This window comes from Lipotes vexillifer, unplaced genomic scaffold (genome assembly GCF_000442215.2).
Source record: "Lipotes vexillifer unplaced genomic scaffold, Lipotes_vexillifer_v1.1 scaffold4, whole genome shotgun sequence".
Taxonomy (NCBI): domain Eukaryota; kingdom Metazoa; phylum Chordata; class Mammalia; order Artiodactyla; family Lipotidae; genus Lipotes; species Lipotes vexillifer.
In genome coordinates this window covers 3,707,893-3,713,552 of record NW_006785876.1, presented here as the reverse complement: position 1 = coordinate 3,713,552, position 5,660 = coordinate 3,707,893, and positions in this window count along the sequence as shown.

The window sequence follows — 5,660 nt, the reverse complement described above, 5'->3', positions numbered from 1 at the left end:
CGAACCCGTGTCCCCTGCATCGGCAGGCGGACTCTCAACCACTGCGCCACCAGGGAAGCCCAAAATTAAATAACTTTTTAGTAAAGTAGGAAAAAAAAAACCGTAATAAAATGGAGATGACGGTGAGCCCCCTGCTCCAAGAGGAAGAAAAATACCTTGAACTTGATTCCAGGAGTGAGAGTGCCCATGGGAAATCTTTACCCTCAGGCCAGCTGCTCCCCACTTGTACCCAGGCACTGTCAGGTGATGTTCAGAGAATTAGAAACTTGTTTCAGTACGAGCCTGGGTAAAACAGAAGAATGACAGACCCCACTATCAGTGGCTGAAGAAAATTCATAAATGAACGCCTAACAAAATCCAAAAGAAATACCATTAAAATTTGGGGCCCCAGGGCTCTTTCGTGATGACAAATAACTGACAAGGCTCGGGTCATTCCTCTTGTCCCCATACAAACACTTCTAACAGCCTCTGAGGATCCCGGCCCTTCTATTTAAAAGCTTCTCAGATCATCAGCAACTCAACCTGGGTAAAGGAGCTGGGGCAGGCCCCTTCCAGCCCTGGACCCCACCAGTTCAAATGACCCCTTTCCTGGGGCAACCCTGGTACAGAGCCGGCAGACGCGCTCCAAAACCCAACCTGCCCAGCGGGGGTTCAGTCTGAGGGCCAGTACCACGGAAGGGACTTCCACCATCTTTACAAGGAGAAGGCTGGTGACTGCTGACACCAAAGTAGCCTCACAAGACCAGACCGCAACAGGAGGGCACAGGGGCCTCAGGGGCTGTGCTGGGGCAGTCGCTGGGTCACCTGCCCTCCCGCCTTCCCTCAAGCCATCTCCGCCCTCCCCTGTCCTTACGCACCTCTTTCAGAAGCTTCACTTGTTCACCACTCCCCATTCAGACCTCAGCACAGCCTTTATCCCTCAAGTCCTCAAGTCCTCAACTCGACCCTCTGTTGACAGTGGTTCCTCCGTCTTGGTAAGTGGTGTTAAACAGGTTCCAGCGTTTATCTGTCTCCCTGACGAACACCCCAGGGGGAGGGAGTTATCCGTGTGTTTGTGTTTCCTCCTCTCCCCTTGGTACTGATACAGGGCTCAGTCTGCAGGGAGTAGTCACTCTCTGCCTTGGCTCTCCTGGCGGGAGAGGAGGAAACTCACTTCTCCCAAGTTCCAACTCACTGAGGAGACTCACTTCCCCCCAGTTCCATCATGTTTGCTAAGTGCCAGACTACGTGAAAATTACTGAAGAGAAATGGTGTCTCTCATGTCCCTCCGGCCAGAATGCCACCCAGGAGCCCGAATGACCCTTGGATAAGCTAAGTCAACTGCTGTCACTCCCTGGCTACCCATCTCTCTCTGAATAGCACCTAAAGCCCTGACTCAGGCCCAGGAGGCTCTGCACTGACTGGGCCCTGCTCCTCCCCGGCCCCCTCTCCCACCACTCTCCAGCGTCGAGGAGCCCACACCCTGCCTCAGAGCTCCTGTGCTGGCTCTTCCCGCTCCCTGGAACGCTTTTCCATGCAGCTGGTCCCATCGATGCACGCGGGGCCCGGCTCCAACAGCTCTCCTTCCCCACCCTTTCTCAAATGGCACCCTTTCAGTACCCAGCCCCTTTCACCTGCCCCTCCAGATCCGCTGGCTCACCACTTCTCCACCCTGCGCAGGGCCCTGGGAGGCTGGCCGCTCTGCCTGCGGGGACAGGCCCCACGCCCTCTGGCTTCTGTTCAGCAGAGAACAGGCAGGATCCCGGAAGGTGGGAGGGGGCAAGAGGCCAGGGCATTAATCCTCGGACTGGCTCTCTCCCTGCAGGGTGGCTGCCGCCCACTGGCCCCTCAATGGCCACAGCCTCAGCTCTTAGCAGAAGGGTCTCACCTCGGCTTCTCTCCAGGTTCTAGTAACTGCTCCCTCCCCTCCCTCTCACTCACCCAGGTCTGGCTACCTATGCTGTGCTCCCCTTTACCTTGCCCACACCTTTGGAGGTGATCCTTTTATTAAATTTTCCTCACATTACCCAGCTTGAATATACTGTGGCTTTTCTTTCAGGTCCCCAATTCACCACCCATTACATGCCTATGGTTTGTGAGCTGTCTGGCCCCCAAAGAGACCAGAAGGTCAGAGAATATAGTGGCTTAGTTATCCTCTGCTGCATCCCAATGTCTGACTCGGCGCCTGCGCACAGTAGCTCAATACGTATTTGTCGAATGAGTGAATGAAGAAGGGAGGGATTGAGGTCATCTGGAGAGAGGATGTAGAGGCTGGAAGGACAGGCGAGATTTTAGGAGGCGATGGGGAGGAAGCACACAAATGAAGGCACAGGAGGCAAGTGGTGACGAGGATGCCGCCTACCCTCAAGGCATGAAAACCTCTGTTTCTGTCCTTCTTGGCGCTTCACAGTCTGGTGATTTTGGTCTTTGTTTTCTTTGTATGTCTTCTGACTAGAATGGATTCCCTGGGGGCAGGGGCCATGTCTGTCTTGTTCACTATGGTATCCTTAGAGCTTGGCACAGTTCCTGACATACATAGAAGGCACTAGATCCATACTTGTCAGATGAAGGAAAGATATATGAGTTATCCAAAAGAAACAGTGAATTGGTAGAGAACCTGAAAAGCCAGGTTGGGCAGTTTGGAAGTTGCGTGGAGAGCAGTAGGGATGAACTACAAGTCCTAGTGCGGGGCTGGGGGTCGGGGGACAAAGGTGGAGCTTATAGGAAGATGAGCCATTGTTACAGAGTCGTTATTCATAAACCACACAAAACTCTTCAAGGAATGAATAACAGTGATTAGCAGCCTCATCATCACTCTCTCCGTAACCAGTTCCGTTTCTAGCTCCCTTCCCAGAGACCCTGTGGGGGTCTGCACACAGTAGTGTCAATGCCTTTGAGGAACAGAATCATGCAGTCTCAAAGCAAGAGTGTGAAAGGTAAAAAGCATGGACTTGAGCAGGATGCCTGGGGGCAGGACCGCAGCTCTACTCCTCAGCAGCCAAGCGGACTGAGGTGTTTCTGAACTCCTGGGTCTCCAGGTCCTCAACTGCAAGCGGGGACAGTAAGAACGTTGAGGTAATCGTGAGGATTAAGTGAGTCAATATGTGTAAGACACTTAGAACAGTGACTGGCAAGGGTTAAGTTCTCAATTAGTATTAACTTGTGTATAATTTTAAAGACAACAGAAAAGAAAAAAGAGAAGTCTGGCAATGGAATAATGTTGTCGTTTATAAGGCACAGGTACAGTCGTTCTCATTAAATCCTCCTGATGAGGTATCATCAGTATTCATTTTATGGAAACTAGTTTGGACGCTTAGGGATTTGCCCTAGATCTCACAGCTGGTAGGTTGTGGTCGGGCCATAAGTACTAATGTCACCGAGTCTTTGTTGTATTGAACCACATGCCTCTAAGTTGAGTGACTTCATGATTCCACAAAAACAAAGCCCAGGAAAGCCAGTTCCTTTTACACTTGTCCCCCACCCCGGCCCACTGCCCCCAAAGCCAGGCCACTTTGTTACTGGTGTTTCAGTTACCTGCACTCATCACCTTTTAACTGTCTCGTGGTTAGAAACAAAGGAAAGGGGCATCCTCATCCCCAGACCGGAGCTGGGAGGGACTTCTGTACCCTTAGGAGATGTGAAAACCCAGTGCAATGTGTGAATCTTATTTTGATCCTGATTCAAACCAGCCAATTATTAAAAAATAAAATAAAAACATCTTTGAGACAACTGGAAAAATCCGAATATGAACTGGATACTAGGCGATGTTATAAAATCACTGTTCATTTGTTAAGTGTGATATTGATATGGTGATTATGTTAAAAAAAGAAAGTCTTAATCAACCCACATAAATATGCCCCCCATACAAAAACCTAATTTTTTTTTTTTTTTTTTTTTTTTTTTCTTGCGTTATGCGGGCCTCTCACTGTCGTGGCCTCTCCCATTTGCGGAGCACAGGCTCCGGACGCGCAGGCTCAGCGGCCATGGCTCACGGGCCCAGCCGCTCCGCGGCATGTGGGATCTTCCCGAAACGGGGCACGAACCCGCGTCTCCTGCATCGGCAGGCGGACTCTCAAGCACTGCGCCACCAGGGAAGCCCCAAAAACCTAATTTTTGACAAAGGTACAAGCATCGTTCAGTGGAAGAAGGGTAACTTTTGATCAAGGGTGCTGGATCAATTGGACATCCTCAGGCAAAATAGTGAACTCAACCTAAACCCCAACCTTATAAAAAATTTTACTCAAGGGAATTCCCTGGTGGTCCTGGACTCCATGCTTCCACTGCAGGGGCCCGGGTTTGATCCCTGGTCAGGGAACTAAGACCCCTCAAGCAGCTTGGCCCAAAAAAACCAAACCAAACCAAACCAACCAAACAAAAAAACCCCAAAAACCTTAAAAAAAAATTACTCAAACTAGATCAAGGCCTAAAACATAAAACATACATCTATAAAAATATTAGAAAAAATACAGAAAAAGATCTGCAGGACGTAGGGCTCAACCCAAAAACACAGTCCATAAAAGAAAAAATAAATTGGATTTCATCAAAATTAGAAACTATTGCTCTGCAAAAGATCCCTGTGAAGATAATGAAAAGACCAGCTTGTAGAGAAAGTATTTGCAAACCACACGTCTGACAAAGTTCTTGTATCTAGAATATATAAAGAAATCTAAAGCAAAGAAGCAATCCAGTCAGGAAATGGACAAAAGATTCAAATGGATAATTAACCAAAGAGGATACACAGACAGCAAAAAAGCACATGAAAAGAAGTTCAACATCAAGGGACTTCACTGGTGGCACAGTGGTTAAGAATCTGCCTGCCAGTGCAAGGGACATGGGTTTGATCCCTGGCTGAGGTAGATCCCACATGCTGCAGAGCAACTAAGCCTGTGTGCCACAACTACTGAGCCTGCGTCCCGCAACTACTGAAGCCTGTGTGCTCTAGGGCCCATGCTCCGCAACGAGAAGCCACCGCAATGAGAAGCCACTACAATGAGAAGCCCACGCACCTCAGGGAAGAGTAGCCCCCGCTCGCCGCAATTAGAGAAAGCCCACGCGTGGCAACAAAAACCCAACACAGCCAAGAAAAAAAGATGTTTAACATCTAGCCATTAGGGAAACGCAAATTAAGATCAAATGAGTATTACCGCACACCTATCAGCATGGCTAAAATTAAAAAATAAAAAAAACGGTAACACCAAATGTTGGTGAAGATGTGGAGAAACTGGCTCACTCGTACACTGCTAGCAGGAACACGAACTGGTACAGCCACTCTGGAAGAGTTTCAGTTTCTTTTAAAATGAAACATACAGTCACCACAGGACCCAGCAGTTGCATCCTTGGGCATTTATTCCAGAGAAATGAAAACTTATGTTTACATAAAAACCTATACACAGATGTCTATAGCTGCTTTATTCGTAATAGCCCCAAACTGGAAACAGCCTAGATGTCCCTCCTTGTGTGAATGGGTAAACAGACATGGTACATCCATACTTGGGATACTACTCAGCAATAAAAAGAAAGGAACTACTGACACACACAACCACCTGGATGGCTCTCACTCGCTTATGCTAAGTGAAAAAAGCCAACTTCAAAAGGTCACAAACTTTGATTCCATTTATATAATTTTTTTTTTTTTTTTTTTTTGCAGTAGCGGGGCCCCCCCCTGTTGTGGCCTTCCCCCG